Source organism: Halichoerus grypus, chromosome 3 (genome assembly GCF_964656455.1).
Source record: "Halichoerus grypus chromosome 3, mHalGry1.hap1.1, whole genome shotgun sequence".
Classification (NCBI taxonomy): Eukaryota; Metazoa; Chordata; class Mammalia; order Carnivora; family Phocidae; genus Halichoerus; species Halichoerus grypus.
Genome location: NC_135714.1, coordinates 72,560,763 through 72,585,443, shown reverse-complemented (window position 1 = coordinate 72,585,443; position 24,681 = coordinate 72,560,763). Strand labels below are relative to the sequence as shown.

The 24,681-nt window shown below is 36.1% G+C and overlaps 1 protein-coding gene and 1 long non-coding RNA gene across 6 annotated transcripts in view; one reads left to right on the top strand and one right to left on the bottom strand.

Moving 5' to 3' along the window:
• Window positions 1–24,681, top strand: part of SNCA (synuclein alpha) — a 145,417-nt gene that overhangs the window by 62,402 nt on the left and 58,334 nt on the right. The gene's annotated exons all lie outside the window — the stretch shown is intronic.
• Window positions 22,384–24,681, bottom strand: part of LOC118544738 (uncharacterized) — a 242,257-nt gene continuing 239,959 nt past the window's right edge. Inside the window, exon 8 of the long non-coding RNA XR_004921746.2 lies at window positions 22,384–22,433. This is a non-coding gene — a long non-coding RNA (uncharacterized LOC118544738). The remainder of the gene's footprint in view (window positions 22,434–24,681) is intronic.

The window sequence follows — 24,681 nt, the reverse complement described above, 5'->3', positions numbered from 1 at the left end:
AGATAAAGTTGTCAGCTTCACTGAATGATCTTTAATTTCAATTTCTAGTTATTATTGGTTTCCCTCTAACATTTCCTAAGATTAATGAATAAGACATTTCTCTTAAATACATTGACCACTGTGTTTCAATGAACATACCGGATGTATTTTTACAGTAATGTCAGAACACGGTGAAATTTTGAAGCTCTTTATAGAGGACAAATTTATGAACAAAATTAAAAACAATAAAGTGAACAAATGCACTTATGTGAAGCATGTCCAAAAACATTTCATCTCTAAGAGGGGCAAATTTCAAGAAAAATCTGACTTATTTTTCATGGACCTTTCAAAATAAACCCAGCTCATATGGCACAACTTTAAGGAAAGGAAAGAAAAAAAAATCTGAGAATCTCTGGAATCCTGCCGAAAGTATAATTTGGCATTTTACCCCACCTTCTGGATGCAGCTGACTGGCACACTTATGTGATGTTAGGGGCATAGTGGAACCAGAAGAAAACCAGGAAATTCAGGGTTCTTGCTCTTTAAGATCAGCATGCTTTGTTATTAGCAGTAAAATTCTGCCACTCCATACTGCAAACCTATATTATATGATTTGTGGGACCAGTCTCTTTTATGTTGCTAGACTTTCACATTCTCTGCTTACACTAACTTAGAAAAGTAAACATTTCTTGGTAAATATTGGTTGATAGTCCCATTCCATATTTCTAAAAAATAGTTCCTTTAAGGTGAATTTATGCATATAGATTAAAATGACTAACTCTTCATATGCTTCAATTAAAATATATTGTTACCTTAAAATGGTTAGATTCTTAAATTTTATAGTCAAGTAAATTGGTCAATCCTAAAAGAATTTTTAGGATTTTTTCAGCTTCCATTACCTTGGGAAGGAATAACTTAAGAGAAATTTTAATAAAGATATCTCTTCATACATGTGGAAGTTTTATGTTTAGGAAGTATTGCCATAGATATTTTTAAACACATATTAAATTCCTGAAAAGCTCTTGAAAGGCTTCCAAAATGCCAGGGAAATTTCAGATGTACCTGAGGCTGTAAATCTCCAGTCTTCCCATTAGGATGGGTCACCATAGGCCCTCATCTTCACATTCATTTATAGACCCAGAGTAATTAACTGATTTGCTCAAGGTCACAAAACTAGAAGGTGGCGGCATGGGCGCTAGAATGAGTATTGCTTTCCTAAGTGCTATGGTCTTCTCACTGCTAAGCCTTCTATGTTTTAAAAGTATTGAAGATTCTGACGCCCTTGGGTGGCTGTCAGTTGAGTGTCTACCTTCAGCTCCCGTCATGATCCCAGGGCCCTGGGATTGAGCCCCATGTCGGGCTCTCTGCTCAGCTAGAAGCCCGCTTCTCCCTGTCCTTCTTTCTGCTATGCTCTCTCTCTCCTTCTCTTTCTGTCAAATAAATAAAATCTTTAAAAAATATAAAATAAAAATATTGAAGATTCTCTCTGCTATTGATGTCCTTTCCTTGATGTGTTTCATATTTTTGTTCATTTGTTTCATATTTTTAAACAATTGAGATATAATCCCCCTGTTCCCTATGTCCAACCCATCTTAGAAGGAACTTAAAATATCTATATATCTATATATCTATATAAATAAAATCATCCTCCCTCCTTTATCTGCAAGATGATTTATAGTGATGGCATCCAAAATAAATGTTTCTCTCCAAGGCAGGGTTTCTATGCTCATAATAGAAATATTATATATTATCAAGTGTACAAAAATTTTCTGCAACAAGGAACCTTCATATTCCTCTCCACCTTATTATAGCAATCTGAGCATTGTGGTCCCATGTTCCCCTAGCACCTGTATTTCAGTCTTTTTATTCACCTATCCATTCATTCCTTTAGCTGATAATTATTGACTACTACTGAGTTGCCCTTGGATTTAGTTTCTGCCATTTTGTCATGGAGGAATATGGGAGAAGCCACAGCATACTCTTTTCTTTTAGTATATTTACTTCCATCTCGTCTAGCCCTGACTCTGGCCTCTTTGTTATATTTCAAGCTCCTTATTGTTTAAAATTATTTCTGCACCATAGGTTATTCTCTTGGCCACTTTGTTTCTTCACTTATAAAAGTGACTCAGAAAAATTACCCAAAGATTACTATAAATCATAGACTATATGACTATAATACCATCTCAAATTTATAGTTTAAAGTGTGTTTTTGTTTTTGTTTTTGTTTTTAGAGAGAGAGAGTGGGGGGGATGAGGGGCAGAGGGAGAGAGAAAATCTTTTTTTTTTTTTAAGATTTTATTTATTTTAGAGAGAGCACATTATCAGGGGGAGGGACAAACGGAGAGGGAAAGAAAGCATCTCAAGCAGACTCCCTGCTGACCATGGAGCCTGACACGGGGCCTGATCCCAGGACCCTGAGATCATGACCTGAGCCGAAATCAGGAGTTGGATGCTTAACCGACTGAGCCACCCAGGTGCCCTGAGGGAGAATCTAAGCAGGCTCCAAGTCCAGCATGGAGCCCAATGTGGGGCTCCATCTCACGACCCTGAGATCATGACCTGAGCCAAAATCAAGAGTTGGACGCTTAATTAATTGACTGAGCCAGTCAGGCATCCCTATAGTTTAAATGTTTTAAATACAGACATTGAAAAAGGATACAGATCTCATATAAAATAATAAAAATAGTTTTTATTACTCACCTCCTTATTTTGCAGGTCAATAATTAAAAAAAGAAAAAATAGCTTTCTTTGATCCATCAAAAATGTATATCTAAAATTTAGGAAGAAATGTGCATTTTCTCAAGTTACTGCTCTCAAATTTGAAGTGGAAGAATAGAAGTTTGACCTTGAAATTCATCACAAACCCAATCTATTTGCCTTTCCTATTCCCTGGTAGGATGTATTGAATAACTGGAACCTGGAACTACTATTCTCATTCTTTAAAATCTTTCTTAACCTTCTGTTGATAACTGGAATAAACAATATCTGTCTTACCTGCTTCTTCCAATATCATAGTGATGGGTCTTTAATGTACCCTTTGGTTAGCAGATAATAATTTAACCACTGATGGAAGTGGGCAATTAGTCCAAGGGCAATTAGAATTAAGATTGGGATTCTAAGGAATAAAATAATTCTAGAGAAATTTGTATTTAAGTCATTAGTATGACACAACATGTTTGCCCATGCATGCGGAAACTATCAATTCCATATGGATGCTTTTATTCACAAAGAAGTAACCACATGGGATCCCACTGTTGCTCCAGAGAGACGAGCAGCAAGAGTCCTTTTCTAAAGGTGTATAAAGAAATTAAAAAAAAAAAAAAAAGTCTTGTGTTGGTTCAGCTAAAGCAGGACACTTTCAGTTGGTAATGGGGCTTTTAAAATTAAAACAAGTTCAACATGTAGGTCGTTAACCTTGGATATGTTCTTTATTGTCATGATCTTCAGCCATCTGTTCTCAAATCTTAAGTTTTTTTTCTTTGCTAGATTATATTCATTCTCACAGTACTGAAATGATTTCACCATGTTTAAAGACAAGAAAACTAAAAGTAACGCCTTCCACGTCATTATTTTTAAAGATGAATTCCTAATGAAATACTCCCCTCTGAGATTGAGAAAGGAACCAAGTGACATCTATGCTACTTGGGTGGACTAGTCCTAAGTGGCTTCTGGCTGTTTTTAAAAAAACATGTATCTGAAAGAAAAAGAGGAAAGTCAGGTATTTGGCTATATTTGCTTTGAGAATATGTTTATAAGATATATATTAGGAAATGTTTTCCTTTTATGTTCTTGTTTAGGAACAAGGTGTAAAGAATTTTGAAAATGTCTAGGGCCAGTATATAAGCCTAAAGTAAAGAAAAGTTGGGTACCAATGCCATTAGGTGAAACACTGCACTATTATCTTAATATAAAGTCATATAGGGGCCTCTTGTTTAGGATTAAATATCAGCTACAATCAGGATTCTACATTCACTTGGATACATAATTTGTTTTTTTCCATGGATGGTGTTGAATGATACTGAGATATGTACCTTTCTTGTGACCACAGCTTTATTGCAAAACAGTTAGCCAGGCTTTGAGATGCTCTCTCCCTGTGTGAAGGCGCGATGCCTGGTATGAAGCTGTGGTCCAGAAAGGCTGTGACTATGAGCAGAGTGCTAAGCAGGAAACCACAAGAATTCAGGCTGCATTTTTACAGGCTAGTGAAACATATTTCATATTTTTTACTATAAGATATTATTTATGCAAATCTTGTTACAAACTGCAACCAGTGGATCAATTAACTGACTTGTTTTTGATTTTGTATTATATGTAATATATATGTGAGGCCTATATGTGAGGCTCTCTATACAAAGAAGTATAATTCAATTCATCAATCCCTTATTGGGCCTCTACTCAACTGCCCTTACAGTTTTAAATCTAATTGACAAGCGGAGATGAATTAATTAATTGATTAAACAAACCAGTTAATAATGTAACATTTATTTAATAATCAAATAATGATAAATTAAATCAATGTGTTAATAAATAAAATAAGTATCTTATGAGTGTTATAGGCAATAACTTTGGAGAAGAATATAGTAAAGGGTAGGTTTTCTGAAAACTAGTCATACAATAGTGAGGTTTAATCAGATTCTTGAAAACTTTCAATGAAAGAAATAACATGATGAAATTGAGGACTTTAAATAATCTGATGACAATGCATAAAATGCTTTGAAGAGACAAGTTAAGGGTAGGAATAACAATTCAAAAGCCATAACAGATTCATCTGAAATCTCAAGATTTTGGAGTACTTATTTATATATTCTAATTGGCAGTTAAATACTTAAAGGATAGTTTCTTAAAGAAAAGAAAATTCTGCTAACAATGGCTTATGCATAATAATGTTACAATAGTATTTTCTCTAGTTTATGCAATAGATTTAGAAAGGCTTTTGAAATGATTTACATATTACTATTTGATGGACTTTTACAAAATGATAAGCTGGTATAATACTTTTTTAAGGTCCCCATTATAAATAATATGTGACATATTTATTGGTTCTGAGGTATTCACCACAAACTATTCTGTAAATTCAGATTTTTCCTGAAAACTCTTTAGAATTTTTGTCATCTTTAACATCTGTTATCTCTATGTTCAGGTTTGGATTAAGGATGTATATTTCATAATAGCAACAAAAAGAATCAGGGTCCAAGGTGTATAGCATAGGTCAGAAAACCCAGTGGCACCAGAGGTCTACACTGAGGGCTTACCAAAAAAAAAAAAAAAGTAGCAAAGCACATGGATGGAGATCCCTGGAAGGTCTTCCTCTGGTATGAAAACCATGCACGTTCCCTCACACTCACACACATGCACACACGAACATGCACACGCATAGGACCAGTAGGCATCTATGAGGTAGGAAGGGAGGGCCATGATAGTACAGACAAACATTCTGAATGGCCATTTAGGAACAGGTTTCTCTTTCCATAGGAACATGGCATGGACCCAACCTAAGTGAGTACAAGTACTTGGCTTTGAGAAGCAGGATTCCAAGCAGGATCCTAGGTGTACAAATTGAGAAACATCGAACAGGGGAACTATGTCACTGGAATATAGGCTTAAAAATACCCAGTCCTCCCTGGACAGGGCCTTGTGTGCCACGCAGAGTTTGTATGTGTGTTGTGGGACATAGATGGCAAGGAGGTGATTCTGGGAGCCAGGTTGCTATCATTATAAATTGCTATAATTGCCAGACCCACTGATTTCCCATGATGCTTTTTCACCTTTCATGTTCCAGAACCAACCTGAGTTATGGTTCTAAATAGTTAATCATGGGAAATCAGTGGGTCTGGCAATTATAGCAATTTCAGAAAAATGGTGTGGAACAGTTTGTTGTTTTTGATTATAACTAACCTGACAATGGTTTGAGACCCCAAATATTAAATTGCTGGGAATATATATTATTTTATTTTAGTCTTTTTGCTTAAAATTTTTAAACATAGTTTTCAAAATTCAACATAGTTTGCAAGCATAATTTATGAGCACATGCTTCTTAACAGCTAGCAATTTTTCTCTCCGCTTTTTGTGATTCCATAATAGAAGGATTGAAAATTTTCAGACCCACTTAACCATCCAATCTTATACAACCCATACATTCACGAAACATTTGTGGGTCATACTATGGGTTGGAGATACGAAGATAAACAGAGGTCATGGTGTCTCAAAGTATGTAATACAATGTGAGAGGAACAGCCACGGAACTAAGTATCAAGTGATGTGGGAACACTGAGAATCAAGAATTGAACTCTGAATAAGAAGATTGTAGAAAGCTTCATGGAAGTGTCATTTGAACATCCACAGCACCAAATCACTTCTAACCAGGCTTTTTTTTTTTTTTTGCCTTGGTGCCCTTGTGCCACTCTCTCCTTCGCCTTCTTTCCCCTTCTCTTAGGCAACTCTTCCTTCCACTTGAAGACTTCCTGCAGACATAACATCCAAGTCTTCCTAACTGTCTCCTCTTCCCAGCCTGGCTTATTATATATCCTCCCTTATGCTCCCGTGGCACCGTGCACACTGCTATCGTTCACTACCAAGTTGCCTTACTGTTTTCGGTCTCCTCCAGTTAGACTCTGAGCTCACTGAGAGCAATAACTACGGCATTCCCCTTTATATCCTTGACACCATGCTGAGACCCTGAGAGGAACACACAGAGGTGAAGCTGGGAAGCGGGTTGGGCCATATATGAGTCACTCTTTAGATCAGGTACATTTGAACTCTAACTGGTAGCAATATGAACACATCGACAGTTTTTCAATAGGGGTGAGGTGAAATCACATTGTGATTTTAGCAAGAAAACTCTGAAGACATACATAGGATTAAGGAAGAGATTAGAAATAGGAATTCCAATTAAGAAAGTTAAGCACAAGTGTAGGTGAGAGATCACTGCAGGTCTGACCCAGATTTCAAATGCGGGAATGGATAAAAATGTTAATAATTTGAGTGTAAGCAGAGAGAGAGAGAGAGAAAGAGAGAGGTGAAGAATGACTAAGTGTGGAACTTTTTTTAAGAAGCAAATGAGGGGCGCCTGGGTGGCTCAGTTGGTTAAGCGACTGCCTTCGGCTCAGGTCATGATCCTGGAGTCCCTGGATCGAGTCCCGCATCGGGCTCCCTGCTCTGCAGGGAGTCTGCTTCTCCCTCTGACCCTCCCCCCTCTCATGTGCTCTCTCTCATTCTCTCTCTCAAATAAATAAAAATAAAATCTAAAAAAAAAAAAAAAGAAGCAAATGAAATTTTGAGTATTTGAGCTAATCAGGCCTAATACGCACTTTTGGACAAAGTAAAAATGCTTGCAACTTACTATTTCAACCATGGGCTAAATATATGTATATATAAATAAATCTTCATTTCACAATCTCCTTCTTATACCTGATTTGACAAAGGAATCCAGTCAGTCCCATTGCTTTCAAACTCCACTGAAATCCAAGGCCAGCAAAATAAATTCTACTTACCCCAAGAATACTATATAAAAAGTTTACTCCCTTTTTTTCCTAATCATGTGTTTAAGTATGGGTAGATCTTTTACCTTAGTAATAAATTTTTACTATAACCATTTATATTCATCTATGTTTCAAGTAAAAAAATTGTTTCCCCATCTGAAAAACTTACAACTGGGTAAAAGTATTTTTCCCATAAGAAACATAGAAATGTCATAATAAATATTTTTAGAGTTAACTAATTTTTAAATATTTATTATGTAAAATATTTCAGGTCACTTTAAGAGTAGTATGATTACAAAAATACTTCAGTATTGTCTGCTAGCTACTTCTAAGGATACTTTTCATATAATTTCACATTTTTATACCACTATTACAGATTTTGTCTCCAAATCTTGAAAAGGCATATTTTGGTGCACCTCTGACCACCATACTGGAATGTACACTTACATTGGAATAAACATTATTATGTAAATACAGTTGTAAGAATATGCACAAATTACACCATCAAGTAAATGATTTCATTATATTTTGTGTTCAATCCAAAAATATAAAATTTATTTTTAAACCTATAGAATGCTGGTAAAATGGTCAGAAGACTCTGGGTTGATTGTTACAAGTCTCAAACCGTTCATCGGTGGATTAGTGAGTAGTGTATAGGGAGACCGTGATTAATAACCATTAAGTCTGCCTACAACCATCAGAGGGTCAAAGGGACAGGGAACAATGCATGATCCAGCCATCAATATTTGTGCTCTCCTGTAATGTTTCCCTGAAACTTTAAAAGACAAAGAAGAAAACTTGGGAGGCACTTGATATTGACAGCTCTGGGTCTTGATGAATAAAAATGTAAATTGCAGAGTGCTGGCAACTTGCCCAGGCAGGGCTGTCTTGGGACTGCTTTGCAGCAAGGCTGACTGTCTGGGAGAGGGAAGGAAAGTGACACTGGCTTCTTGTGCCTTTGTCCTTCAGACTGCACTTTTGCCCCTCCCCAGGTTAATATCTCTAGGTGTGAGGCCTGAGCAAAGATGCCTGTCCTGTGTTTCTTCCTCGTTAACAACCTATCTCAAGTTACACTGGGGGAAAAAGTACTTTTTTCCAGACTGTGGCTCTGTGCTGGTGGTGAGTCAGCAGCCTCCATCTTCTTTCCGTCCACAAATCTTTTCGAGCTGCCACTCAGGACTTGATGTTGTAACTCTTACGAGTATGTTTGACAGGTCTGTTTCCTAACAGTTTAACAAAGAGTTCATAAATGAGAATTATGAATTCATTTATTTAATCAAATATTTACTGCGCATCTGTAGTTTGTCAGAGACTGTATTAACACTAGTGATTCAAAGATGAACAATAGGAACCTCAGGCTTAAAGAAATTTTGTTTGCTAAGTTTTATTTTTTTTAAAGATTTATTTATTTGAGAGAGAGACACACACCCCAGGAGCATGGGGCCTGGGAGGGGCAGAGTCTTAAGCAGACTCCCCTGCTGAGCACGGAGCCTGATGCAGGGCTGATCTCATGACGCTGAGATCAAGGCCTGAGCCAAAACAAAGAGTCGGATGCTTAACCAACTGCGCCACCCAGGTGCCCCTATTGCTAAGTTTTATAATAGAAGTAGGTTCAGGGACTTGGGAGCATAGAGGCAGGATGTGTTTTAATAGGAGTAGTTGGGCCTTGTCTTACCTTTTTTGGAATTTGAAAGCTGAATCTGAAATATAGTGGAGGACGCAGGTAGTTTATTTGGGTGGAAATAAGAGGAGAGAGTGCAACAGGTAAGGAGAAAAAGCCAATATAAAGCTATGTTATTAACACAGAAAGTCTGTCTAAGAAACTTTGTTTTATACACCTGTACACGTGTATATGGATTCAGAGGTGGGTTATGAGATATCCTCAAACAAAAATCTTAAGGGAAAAATATGTATTATTCAATGAAAACTCAATACAAGTGTTATAGGTCAGTAAACACTGCATCTTTTGAACATTAGGCTGTATTTATTTAAAATTTTGAAGATTAGGGCACCTGGGTGGCTCAGGCGGTTAAGCCTCTGTCTTCAGCTCAGGGCATGATCCCAGGGTCCTGGGATGGAGTCGTGCGTTGGGCGCCTTGCTCAGCAGAGAGTCTGCTTCTCCCTCTATCCCTCCCCCTTGCTTGTGCTCTCTCTCTCTTAAATAAATAAATAAAATCTTGAAAAAATAATAAAATAAAATTTTAAAGATTAAATCAAAGATGGTACTAGATCTTAATTTAAACTTCTAATCTAAGACATAGTTATGTGGAACAGTTGTTTGATGTTTAAAGAAAAAAAGGCTAAAGAAATTCAGCTACACAGTTATACTGTGAGGTAGAAGGTACTCCATAACTATTAATTAAATTTTTCTAATTATACATTAAGGGAAGATGTTTAATTTTACTGTCATTTTAAAAAAAACAGAATTTTTATACAGTATTAAAAAGATTCAGTATTAAGTATATGAAAAAGGCAAAGTATCTTTTATTCACTTGTCTTGCATCTTTTAGAAAAAGTTCAACTGCCCTTTACTTTCTGTAAAAAAAAAAATTAATAAATTGAGATAGTCTAAGGAAAGTCTAATATTTTGATTTTAAGTAATTCACTTAATGAATGTTCATGCTCTGTTTTCTACCAAGTCTAGGTTAAAAAAAGAAAACCCACTTGGACTTTAAGGTAGAAGAAAAAAATTAAGTGTTTTGAAAATATCACACTTTCTTCCTTCTGTCTTTTTATTTTTAATGCAGAAACAGAAATAGTATGGATTGAGTTTGTCCTGGGATCTCACAAGTGTCAGTATTTCTCTCCCCCCACCCCATCTTGATAGCAACTTGAAATAGGATCTCAGTAGCTGAAGCAAAATTGGGCTCTGGAATTTGGTTAAAAATTATTTGGCTGGGAGCCTGTTGCTGAGGAAAGAAGTTACAAATCCTGAGCATATTTTTGGAGCCAAATGCCAAATTGTCTGTGCTTAGTATCACAGAATCAGGCTTACCCTTCAAAATGATGCCAGACCAAATGCCAGGAATGTTCTGGTTTTGGCTACAAATTCACAAGAAGCAAGAGGCAGAATCACAATTATATGTGACCCTACATGATTTTCAGAATAAGTGTCTTTTGCTTTTTAATCATTTACCATTCTGGTTTTCTTTACACTTCACAATTTTTAAGGTGACTACTTGTAAAAGAAGCACTCTATATGTATATATGTTAAGCTCTCAAAAATTGCTGAAAGTACTACAAATCTTGCAGTGTAAACTATATGGGGCTAGGGAAAGGAACTTAAAATATTCTTTTCCTACACTGTCCTACTTTGGCATCTGTATTTTTTAATTTTTCCATTGTTAACACTCAGTTTGGTGATGGTAGCTGTTACCAGGCAATTCTAACTCCACCCAGATAAAAACAAGTCTTTAATCTTGAGGATGGGTTTCCTTGCCTCTGAGCATGGGTTCAAGATGCTTACAATTGAGCAGGATCAGATTTGAAAAGACAGAACAGTAAATATAAATATGAAAAGTAGAAGAGAAGCATCAAACATATCTAAACTTTTAATTTTGCCAGTTTATAGATCTATATAGTTATACCTTTTTAGTCTTAGTTTATACAAATAACTATACAAAGCCATTGCTTCTCCATGTAAATATCAAATATTTCCAACAGACTGAAGACTTTATAAAGGTCACTTTTGTAGCCATCTATTTTGTTTACCTTATTTCTTTCTTAATCTCACTAACCATTATTTTTGCTTAAGTCTTTCAGCAAATGCTTGTGACCTCAGTCTTATCCTGTGGAAGTACTGGTATTGACAAAAATGCATATTCAGACTAAGATAAAATAGAAACAGAATGCCAGTTCATGGAAAAGAATCTACTTCTGTCCTTAAATAATTCCTTTTGTTCTGTGTTTTCAAAACTGCTCTTGCTTAATCAATTTTAAACATCTTGAATGTAATTTATACATTTAGGAATAATTAATACCAAAGCAGTGATAATTTAAAAGTGGAGATCTACAGATAATTGAATGAATTACAATGAAGTCTCATCACTTTCAAAAATAGCTCTGCACTCATTTTTCATTTTTACTTACTGTGACTGGGAGCAGTACCCCTTTCCTGTAAGGAATTAGCAACATTACCACATTTGAGTGAGAAAGACCTTCAGTAGCTTCAAGACTGAGGGGATCACATGACTTCAAAAATCATAAATTTGTCATCTACCAGTGGCTAGGCACTTTAATTACATTCAAACATACAATAAGAATTCCTCAAGCAAATTCTTCCTTCATATTATTTTCATTTCTTGAATCCTTGTCTGTTGCTATAGACAACTACGATGTAGGAATGTCTTCATGTGTTTGTTACCCCTACTAGACTTTGAGATCCTGTAGGCCAGGGACAGCATCTCATTCTTCCCAGAATCTCTAACATTTAGCACTATGCTGGTCATAGAGCAGATGATTGCTGAGGAATTTAATAAGGATATGTACAAGGGACAGAATTAGCATTGTTGGATGAGATGTAAAAAAATAAAGAGCAGCTTTGGAGGGTTAATCTTCAAAGCAACCAGTAGTATCTTCTCATCTCTGGGTTGATTGCCCTTTGATTTCCTCCACTGAACCGCACATACAACATTATATGATTTCCGTGTGTCTTGAATCTAACACCTACTCCTAAGATACACTATTAATTTAATAATACTCTCCAATAAAACTTGGGGAGACAGGCAAAGAGGAGAATATATGTACTAATCTTAGAAATGTATCCCAATAGTAGAAACCAAAAAAATATGGAAAATTATGGGTCACTGAATCAAAGAAACACAGTATTTTATTTTATTTTTAAAGGTTTATTTATTCTAGAGAGAGCATGAGCAGGGGGAGGGGAAGAGAGAGAGGATCTCAGGCAGACTCCACACTGAGCATGGAGCCTGACATGGGGCTTGGCTCAGCCTCTCTACCCTGAGTTCATGACCTGAGCCAAAACCAAGAATCAGATGCTCAACCAACTGAGCCACTCAGACGCACCAAGAAACACAGTATTTTTTTTTTTTTAAGAAACACAGTATTTTAAACTTCTTTGTTTATTAAGAGTTGGTAGTAAATCATTATGATCACTGACCTATCTTGAGCACTTACTAATACCAGGCACTTGGTTATGGCTTTTACGTGTATTATCTCATTTATTTTTCACAGTAACATAGGATGTAGGCATTTTGAGAAGTTAAACAATTTGGCTTCACCAAAGACCTAGTAATTAGAATTCACAGACATGTCAAACTCGAAATCCCATGCTTTTAACCATTATACTCCCTATATCAGCCTCCAAATTTATTTGCGACAAGCAAGTCATAAACTTTGTAGCACCAATGTATCCACTTACTGTTTTATCTTCAAATGGTGATTTTATCTTACTTTATAGATTAACGAGCATAGTATATAATATATATATAATAAGTTCCTGTTATGTAATATGAAAATATTACTTATTTATAGTTATGCATGGGCATGGTTACAGATATCTGTTTCCTATGCTGTTTCACAATGGCAAAACATAACAAAACAAAGAAACTTAGTACACGGATATCAGTAGGGCCTGTGGTATCTGAAGAGAAATAAATGCCCCTACAACAGACGGAGGAAGCATGTGAAGTATTTCAGTGAACAAAGGCCCTTCAGTCACAGACTTGGGAAAATAACAACCAAACACACTTAAAATTTCTCATGAAAAGTTCATAAAAAGACCACTTTGTTTATACAAACTGTTCTTTAACTACTTACAATGTTCTGTCAAATATTGCGATTTTTTTTCTGAGATTTCTTCTGCCTGCCTGTTTCAGGTTAATAGTCCATGGCATACTTTTAATTTGCTTTAATTTCTTAGGTGGCATAGAGCGAACACAGGAGAACAGTGATCTCTGGTTGGTGTCGATGTAGAGTTCTGCTTTCCCATTTACCGACTGTGCCACCGTGGGCAAGTCATTTTGCCTCTCTCTCAAATCTTCCAAAAGGAGGACAGTAGGAATACTTACCTCAAACAAACACCTATTAACTGTTTAGAAATGTGCCTGGCACATATGGAACACCCAATGAGTGTTGGATTTTATTACTGCTCTGGAAATGGAGAGTGGGATTATCAAAGTTACATTTCTAAAATCCAGGGATGGAAATAATTATGTGTCTGTTTAAGAGAGCTTGGCATGTGTTTTTAGGATAAGACCATTCCACGTCAGCTTCAAATGAAAGGGCGTATCTGAGTTCCTACTCTGGATGTCAGCCTTCTTGCCTCCATCTTGAGATACAGAAGCTTTGATGGGGGATGAGGTAGAGTTTTCATTTGTCTGCAAAAATTTCCTAAACGAGGTAGACCCCCTGCGCCCCCCAGCCCCAGAGTCTGATCCGTCCAGGTGCCTAACCAAGTGGAAGCAATTGTCCTCTTCATTCAATCTAAATTATTAGAACTTGTAGAGATATTTTTAAGGCCAAGGAATTCTGTGTGTGGTATATTTTTCATTATATGGTTCTATATAAAATAAGAATAAAATATTCAAAGTCAGGAACCAGAGTCAAAGTCACAACTTAGATCAGCACCTCACCAAGTCAATTTGTGTGTGTCACTTGCATAAAAGCCCTAATCTCTACCACCTTGACTTTCATTCTTCACTTATCAGCTCTTCGCAGCAAAGTACCTACTGTGTGCCCGTCTTGATTGGGCTACCTTTTCTTATTTTGCCATCTTCTGCTGTCCCCACTCTTCCAACCATAAACATATGGGGTGAAAAAATGAAAATCCGTCTCCTCATCAAAACCATGTTTCAAACAAACTATATATTTTTAATCAAAAATACATATTTCATCCTAATAAAACTAGTGTTTTTGGTGGGCCATTCCAGAAATTTTTGTTTGTGTCTGGACAAATAAACTCAGGTACATAATTTGGGGGGATTTTCTTATGTTACTGTATTATTTTTTTTACCCTGTTTTGCTTTTTACTTAATTCCTTGTTATTGTCTTGACTTAGTCGGGGATGGGCCTAGTTGAGTATTATGGGACTCCAGGGTCCTCCTAACCTGGCCTAACCTGTCTGTCATGAAGCATGGCTTATCACAGGATTTCAGAAGTAAAACTAAAAAAGACATATTTTAAAACGAGCTTTCCCACTGAAGTAGGAGATGTAAAGAGTTACGATACCTATTTTATTTTTGCAAATAGGTAAGTGTGTTATAATTTTAATTATATAGGACTTGTGTGTGCATGTATTAGTAAGTTATAGATCGCTTTACATTCTAAAAGCATAGCCATGATAAGCTGTCGTCTGGATTTGGGAAGCCTCTCTGGGGCTGTAGTGCTGCATCAGTGCAAAGGGGAGCTTTACTTGGACATATAAGGAGCCATTTAAATCCTGTTTGTTTCAACATATTACATTTCCAAATACGTTCTGATTCTGTCTTTCCTCCCAAGTTTATCAACATTCATGTAGTGCAGGCCTCCTCATCTCTCCACTAGTCTCTAGCTAAAACTCTCCACAAATACAATTGTGCATAATCCCAGCTACAACCCTCCTATGATTACTCACCGCATGTACAATAAAGTCCAGACTTCTTACTAATGCATCCAGGTACTCTATGGCCTCACTTTATTTTCTTCAGACTAATCTTCTAGCAGTTGACTTCCAATGCAAGTGAAAACCTAGAGTCATGACTGCACGATAAATAAATCTGAAGTTGAAGATCCCAAATGTAAAGACCATGTAATGAAAGGTTTACAGTGACAACACAAGAAGCCTTATAATATAGTGGGTGAAAGCTTGATCTTTACTGTTACACAGACCATTTGCCAACTATGAGATGTTGGGTAAGATGTTTAATCTGTCTGTGCCTCAGTTTCTTCTTGTGTGAGATGAGGATAAAAGTTACTACCACTTCACAGGATTTAAATAAAGCATTGGGCATAGTAAATTTGTTCAATGTTAAGTAAGTGTTTAGCATAACAATTACAGATTCAGTGGTGGTGTTATTATAAAGGGAAGACTCTTGATTCATGTTTAAAATAGTCTGTTAGGTATAGATCTATGGCTATAAAACAAAGGTTAGAGAATGACCTGGAAAGAATTGGCTACAGGATGATTGAAGGTAGTGATGGCAAGAATAAATGAAGACTGCAGAGTGTGAGCCTGCAATAGCAGAAAGAATGAAGCCACAGGTCTTGCAGGAACTAGTGTAGGGGAAAGACAGATCAAAAAGGCTATTCATGGAGCTCCTGGGTGGCTCAGTTGGTTAAGCATCTGACTCTTGATTTTGGCTCAGGTCATGATCTCAGGGTCCTGGGATCGAGCCCCACTTTGGACTCCGTGCTCAGCGGGGAGTCTGCTTGAGGATTCTCTTCCTCTCCCACTGCCCCTCCCCCTGCTCTCTCTCTCTCTCTCTAAAATAAATAAATAAATCTTTAAAAAAATGGGTGCCTGGGTGGCTCAGTTGGTTAAGCGACTGCCTTCAGCTCAGGTCATGGTCCTGGACTCCCGGGATCGAGTCCCGCATCGGGCTCCCTGCTCAGCGGGGAGTCCGCTTCTCCCTCTGACCCTCCTCCCTCTCATGCTCTCTGTCTCTCATTCTCTCTCTCTCAAATAAATAAATAAAATCTTTAAAAAAAAAAAAAAAGAGCTATTCATGTTTTTTGACTTCTTTTGCCAAAATGGAAATGAGAAATTTGGGATTTAAAAATTAGGGCAATTGTAGCATCTGGTTTCTACATAATTCTTATCCCTAAAAAAGATCTATAAGAAACCCAAAGGATAAGAGGCAGCCATGGATAGCATTGCATTTCAAATCATCTTCTAATTATTAAAATTATAGCTTGTTTCCAATATAAAAATAAAGCTTGCAAATTAAAAGAAATGGGTTCCAAATTTGTGACAGGCAACGTAAGGATAAAGCCTTTTAAGAGATGAATTCCATCTCTTTAGAGATCAAGTACATGACTTATCAATGTCCAATCAAGCCTTCAGCTAGTGCTCAATTTCAAAATGTTAATGATGCCAATTAACAATACAATCTCTGGATACCACAGAAAATAATTTGTGCAATTTGATTGTCAGTGAAACTGAGAAGCAAGGAATGTTAATATTCTACCTGTATGTATATGGAAATCCAATATCAATGAAATAATATCTGTTGGGACTAAATAAGTGAGAACTTTTATATCTTTCCATTTGCTTTTTCCTCAATGGTATGATCATGTTGAAGATAGTTCTGTATAGTAAGGTGTATAAATATTATTTATCTTAAAAGAGATAACATACTGGTTTCAGCATAACTATTAAATTAGCTTGTAGTTAGGCAGCAATTATGTTACTAGCTTTGGTCCTGTTACCATTTTCCATTTGATTTTATAGAGTGGGATTTTTAAAAGTTGAATGCCTTTTTGTATCCATAAACTTTACTGAAAGATTCATTTATTTGTTTGGGTCTGCTGATTTTTATAATCATAATTTCACTCTTGGGACGCCTGGGTGGCTCAGTCGTTAAGCGTCTGCCTTTGGCTCAGGGTCCTGGGATCGAGCCCCGCATCGGGCTCCCTGCTCGGCGGGAAGCCTGCTTCTCCCTCTCCCACTCCCCCTGCTTGTGTTCTGGCTCTCACTCTCTCTCTCTCTGTCAAATAAATAAATAAATAATCTTTAAAAAAAAAAAAGTTACATGTTAGGAAAACTCATGATCTCTGAGTATGTTTAGAAGCTATAGATAATTCTTCTACCAATTATATAACTCTCCAATACCACCTTTCCTTAATGAAAATATGAAATTTATTAGTGAAAATATATCAGTGTGCTAATCCTGCATAATTCAGCTAATTTAGAGATGGTCTCTAAACCCATTTTAAATTCAATGATATTTTCCATTCATCCTTCACTTATTTAGTGAAAGCATATTAGTTGAATGCCTACAATATACAAGGCATTGTATTTAGCCTAGAGTTTACACTGACTAACCCTTGAAATATTATTGAAGATACTAAAAAAAGAAAAGAAAATGTCTGAGGAAAGACAAAGGGTTAATTCATTTAAAAAATAACATTTGAGGACAAAATTTTTGTTTGTTTTTTGCAAGGCCTGAAGTTACCATCTTTATTAAGAGTAGATGTTTCAGATTTAGGATGTGAGACTCCAGTTCCAATAGAACTTGTTGAACAGCCGCTCCACCGATGACCCTGTGACACAAGCACTGAGCCACGTTCGCAGGAGCTGCATGCTTCAGCTTTCATAATGGTCAGTTCCTTCCAACCTTGTTAGTGATTTTCTGAGCTTTGGGATTTCCCGTAGCACCTCGGGTATAAAAGCCTATTTATCTAAATGAAAAACAAAGAATAAGATACAACAAATGTGCATGAATACAAATGGCTTTGTCCATTTCTTATAGCAGAAAATGGATATTTGAGAAATTAAAGCTGATATTAGATTATATAACTGCTTTTTATCTAGAAAATATCCCATGTCAAGTTTAATGTACTTTGGAGTTGAGAAGGAAATAGCATTTATTTTTATGCACTGTCATCTGTTTTCTTAGAAGAGCTCTCTGATGAATGAGCGCCATGTGAATATAGTAGATATGTAATTATATTCTTTCTTGACCCAGTTCCTAAATAATAGATGTAATTTTAGGAGTTCCTCTAATACTTGTCCTTTTGTTCCAGACCATATTCAGACACATATCCACTCTGACTCCCAGCCAGTGGGACCATACTGTTCACATGACCCTTTTAGTCCTCTGTGTATATACCTCATACCAAGTGGACCTTAAGATAGTGACTGGCTGTGCCTACCCAGGTTCATGGTGTTTGTCTGTTATTAGGGTTTTATAAGGAAAGGCAACACTTCTAGGTAAAGTGGCATGAGGAAGAATAATCCACCAGACAACTGCCATCTCTTCACTTCAAATGGTTTTCTTTTGAACCTGCAGCTGGCACAGATAAAAGTCAAGTTTAAAAAGCTTGTGGTTCTTGGCAAACCACTATCTTCCTTTGCATGAAAGAGTTTAAGATCTTAAGTATTTCCTTCCTAATGGTAGTAGTTTGTATTTTCATGTTTTATTAATTACACTAAACATAATTATACTAAAATATTAGCAAATAAATAAAATAGGGTTAAAAGGATAAATTAAATGGGAGATATATGTAACTATAAGTAATGGAAATGATGATAGTATGCATGTATAAAATAGCTTCTTGTAGAGAAAGGAGCTGCATTATAAATAAAAACACTTAAACACTTTTAAAAAGAGTACTGTTCAGTTGTAAGTCTGGAAACATATAAATAGACAGGTCTGTAAATTGGATTGTTTCCCCTGTGTGGATCTCAGTTTTGTCTTTTTTTCTCTCATAAGAAAGAACGCCAAAGTATATAGCATGCTTTTTTTATACATGTTTCTAAATGGATTCCTCAAAAGGTAGATTATTGATTAAATTTTCTTACTCTAAGAGAAGATACAAAAAGTCCCAGTTAAATCAGCATTATTTATTTCCTGGGGCCCTAAATAGAGGGAGTCATTCTCAATGTAGGTTACACCAAAATTCACAAAACCAATGTGGAAGTGTAGGCAGAGAAGTTGATAAAGCTCAGTGAAGTGTTTGCCTGCTTGTTTGTGATTATATGAGCACAATTAATGTGCAACGTATGTTTAAAACTTCTGTAATAATGACTTTTTTTTTTTACATACTGCATCATAAAAAGACTAGATATCAAACAAATTAGCTGATGGAAAGGAAATGAGCGAGAACCTGAGACTAGGCACTTGAACATCACTGTTTTTCACTGCAAATCTGTTTCATGCTTTGCTCACTTATGCTGAATCCACTTGAACTCTGATGGTTAGATAATATTCTTTTTCTGGGATAAATGTGTTTGTGCTCTCATCTATTGCTACTGGTCCACAGAACAGCATTAAACATCAGTTATTTTCTGTGGCTTCCAAGACCTCTCTTTCATAATCATCTTTGAATATTTTAATCATTGTTAAAGTACAGCCAAAGGCCACCCATGGTAGGGCTCACATTTCCTGATACATTGCATTATGTATGTATTCCTTATAGTCACAGAGTTTTTATAAACCATTTCAGCATCTCTGAAATAAACATCTATGTTTTAATCTTTCTCCTTCCATCAAAAATGTCTTATACTGCTGCAAGTGTATATAGTGTGTTTAAGACACTAGGGGTGAAAAGTAATAAACCAACTTACAGTGTAAATGTGTTTGAAACTATAAGCTGACATGGCTCCAACAAGAAATAGATTCGTCCAGTCCAGATTGCCTTAGCACCCAGATAAAAATTGTTTTTTGGCATTATATACCTGATTTTATTAAATGACCAGCTGGTTCTCTTTTTGTATACACAGAATTTATATTTCTAGCCATCTTCGTAATTGGTGCCTAAAAGATATTAGTGAGGGGCCCCTGGGTGGCTCAGTCAGTTAAACATCTGACTTCTGCTCAGGTCATGATCTCAGGGTCCTGGGATAGAGCCCACCTCTGGCTTCCTGCTCAGCAGGGAGCCTGCTTGTCTCTTTCCCCTCACTGCTCCCCCCTCATTAAGTAAATAAGTAAATAAGAGATATTAGTGAATAAATGGCTAGTAATAAGAACAAATATCTATACAAATGTACCCTTTATTTGGGTGTAATTCACTCTCTTAAGTTGTTAATAGCCTCTAAGAATGACAGCTGCAATTAGTTGAATAAACCATTATGTTTATTATTAGAACATTAGGCCATTAATAAGCCCAATAATTCATGAAATTTCTATCTCGTATTACTATTGTTTAGGTTATCAGATGCTGATTTATTTAATGGTTCTTTCCAATTATTCCACTTAATTTTTTGCTTACCCATTTGCTGAACATGAAAATAGGTCAAAGAGAGAAGGGTGCTTGAAATCCTAGACAACTGCACTTAAAATGAAAATAAATGTACTATTTATAGTTATTTTTATATTGTATGTCATCTAGGCCTTTTGAAATATATTATTCTTATAAGTTTAGGTTTCTTATAATATTCATTTAGAGTTGGATACTTTCTAAAAAATTGCTTTCAGTTTTCCTTTGAAAATATTAAAGAATATAACTCCACATTCTACATGTACATCCAAACATTCAGTTTTAGCAATTTCACAGGCTCCCTAGAAAACTACCATTTACTCTTTTACAATGTAAAGAAAATATGACAAAGGCCACCTTTCAACTTTCCCTAAATACTATAAACATCTTTATTTCTTTTCTATCCCCTTTTGTCAGGAGTTCTGAAGGACTATATTTTATCTTAAGTTTCACAAAGCAGGTTAGGAGAATATTAAGCTTAAATTATTTTAAAGCTGTTATTTTCAGGAGAAATTAGCATTGCATGTTTTGGGGTTATAGATGTATTGAAGATTTCAAACTATTGATAAAATAAGGTTTCTCTTTTGTTAAATATATTTAATAATTTGAAGTTATGAAAAGTATCTAAGTGCTTATATTTTTCCCATGCTAATAATCATAAACAGTCTTACCCAGTAGTCATATAGAGTATACTTTATGAAAGTTTTTTTTTTTTGGTATTTAAAAAAGTCATATATTTGCCTTAGTGGAACTGATGAAATGAAAATATAATAACCAATATAGGCTGAGAGTTATTTTCTATTTGCATTTTATGATAATTATGTTTAGAACAAGCCTTTAAAATCCTTCAATAATTTACTTTGCATTTATATATTTGTGCCTTTTTACTTTCAAAATCAGTGACTTTTTAGGTCCGCTGAATAATTTTTAACATGGGCTGACAAATAGTGCACTGTTTTTTGTTTGGTTTGGTTTTTTAAAATTTTTATCAGAACCGTAAAGTACACTTGCCTGAGCCCCAGTTGGAGACGAAATGGCTGGCTGAACTTTATCACTGTAAACCTCCCACTGTTACACAGGATGGCCACGCAAGTGAGCACACAAACCCATGAGTCACTCCCAGTGCTATAAATGTTTTAATAGTTTTCTTGAAATATGGAAATGGAGCTGTCCACAGATGATGCCTCTTCCTTTGAATGTCATTATTATCTCCTTTACAAGTTAATTAATACAAACTTAGATGTTATATTAGCACTTGATGAAACCTTATTAAGCCTTGATATTTTGATTCTGTGGGTGAATAAAAACCCTTGGACAAATGAAAATCTTGAACATGTGCAGGAATAGCCACAAGGTATCAAATACATTTTTTTAAGTTTAGAAACATTTACTATTACTTTTAAGACTTGTTAAATGTGATTTAATATAAAGCATAATTTGCTTTAACTTGATTCCAGATTAAAAAATTACATTTACCTATTTGTTTTAAACGGTAATCCTAGCGATTATAACAGCAACTTGCCTGTTATATCTCAGTTAAAAATAATCTTTATCAATTATAGAACATATAGTTTTCATTAACTAAGGTAACATTTCAAGTAGATAAGCCTAAAAAAGAAGAAAAAGTTCCCATGCTCTGTTCAGTTTCCATATAAACCTATTGGTTTCATACTGGGGTGGGGGAGGAATCTAACCACTGGCCATAAACTCTACTATAATCACTTTCCTCTCGAATGCATCCTGCTAGATCCATAGGGAAGTAGGAGAGAGAAGATGGTTCATGATAGTCCATGAATATCACAAGAAAGAAGAAGACCCTGGAAGCACGTGTCCCGATAGTATCACATGCATGCCAGTGAGAGCATATTAGTATTGTCAAATCAGTTGCAATTTTTCACGGTTGAGAGTCAAGTGAAATGCTTAAATGTATTGAGTCATTGGACGTAGAGACTAATTACAGCTAGATTTATGGCTGTACTAAAATAAACCCAGCTAAAAAACAGACTAAATTCCCTGAGATAACAAGCCTGACTGATGACTCACCTTAAATTGGGGAGCATCATTTGTCCTTGCTTCTTAGTTTGTCTTTTTGACACCTTGCCAGTATCCATTAAGTAGCTGTGAGGAAAGGGAGAAGTGCTATGTGGATGCATGACAAGACACTGGGATTGATTTGTGGCTTTTGATAATTCCTGCATGCTGTTATCTGCCTTAGTATAGAAACGGATCCGCAACTGCTGATAATCGCTGGCTGTTACCATCCCAGGGGTCACTTACTTAACCCAAGTAACTTCAGATCTGACAGCCAGAGGATAAACATGATTCCCCTCCATTGCGGAACTCCATCTGCAGGGCCTGAGCCTCCCCTCGGCCTCCCAACTGATTTATTGGAATCTCCAAGGGTATCTCACATGTGCTCAAGAACAAGTCTGCTCACTTTTATCTGCTTTGCTTTGCTTTTTGAAATCTGCTGCCCTCAAGTTACTAAGAGAGGAATCCTTCCACTGCCACCCTTGCCCCTGACCTTGCTTCCTGTGTCTTGTGATCTCAATCAAAACAGTGCCTTCAGCATTTGCTGTGGTCTTCTCTCTCTTCCTTCTTAAGCTCCCAAGAGCCAGGCTGGGGAACAGACCACTGTTTCCCCTCTTGCACCTCTATACCAACACTTCCATTCTCTGGAGATCACCTCCCTTCCCTTTTTTTTATTTATTTATTTTTAACAAAGCATCATAAAATAGATACTTTGAGCACATAATGAAAATAGAAGCCCATTAGCCACTTGGTTTCAGACAATCCAGTTTATGGAAAGTTTATACAGGAAGGTCACATTTAAATTGAGATGGGAAGGGAGAGGAGGAGCCGAACCTGTGATGAGAGAGAGAGAGAGAAAAAAAAACTGGGGGTGGGGTGATGGAAATGCAGGACAGAAGGCAGAGCAAACTTACGTGAGAAGGAGAATCTGGTGGTTTTAAAGGCATGAAAGAGACTAGACTAACTAGACTAGTCTGAGAGAGAGTCTAGCTAGAGCAAGTCTGAGAGAGAAAGGAAGACACAGAGGCTGGAGATAAGAACGATTCCAGATCATATAAGTCACAGTCAAAAGGATTTATGTATAGACTTGTGGCAAGGCAGTTAAATTTTATTCAAAAGGGATTAACATTGCCCTATTTATGTCACTTATGATTTATGACCAAAAATGTGTAAGAAACAAGGTTTTTAAAAACAGAACAGCAACAATAAAACTGGTGATGTTTTTGGTCACAGAACGCTTATATACACATTTTCACAATGTAAAAATCTTTTAATACAAATTTGAACATGCATGAGCTTATGAATATTAAGGTTTATTGGGGAATGTTGCTAAAGGTGGGATTTATTGCATGAATGAAATTTATTAGGGAGAAACATCCCAATGCTTGTTGAGTTAATGTGTGCACATTTTTTGTCTTCCTGGAATGCTATGAGAAGAAATTGTTAAGTAATGTCCATAAAACACTTCTCATTTCTTTAAAGAAAATAACTCTGTAGTAGAAAAATTGCAACTGGTAGGTCCTGACAGCTTCCAGAGTTCTCATTCAAAAGTAAATGTGGAATCTGCTTATTGAAATGGCTCGGATTCAGCCATGTTCTCAAAAGAATTTGTTTCCATAAATTTCTTCAAAAAAACAAGGAATCCTGAGTTTAAATTGTTAAGTATCCATCTTGGAGTAGAGCTTTTTAAAATCTGACTGTATTATATTTTGAAAGAAATAAACTATACTTATAACTGTATTTCATAAAATGCTGTATACCATACTGAACAGGAATACCACTCTCTTTGTGCCTTTATAAGTGTGTGTCTACCTGTGCATCACAACCGTCCATGTGTTGAAGGTTCTCCGATCTCTCCCACATGCCATAATAGTAATGTTTTAGTTACAGTTGTTCATTTTACACAAGCCTCTTAAGAAACAGACCACTGACACAAAAACAGTAGATTATCAGGACAAAATTTCATTGTTGGTTTTTTTTTTTTTTTTTTTTCAAAAAAATGTATGTTTTCTTCATACTTTTATCACAGATACAAATTTCTTTGGCTTTATGCAATAAAATCCAGTGCTTTTTTTTCTTCTCTCAAAACATCTCCCTCCTCCTCCGTAAGTTTTATACTTACTCAAAAGGACTATTCCAGTATCGGATGCTATTGTCTGTGTTTCTTCCTGGAGCAAGTGTTAATTAATCTCTGTGGGTCTGCATGTAGACTGGAGATGGGGGAGGGGGAGGACATGTAGTTGTCTAGGGAGTTGATCTCATCTCTATAGGAAAGCTGACTGATGTTCTATATAAAAAGCTTTTGAAAAAGGAAATGGAGCAGGCACTTCCCCAG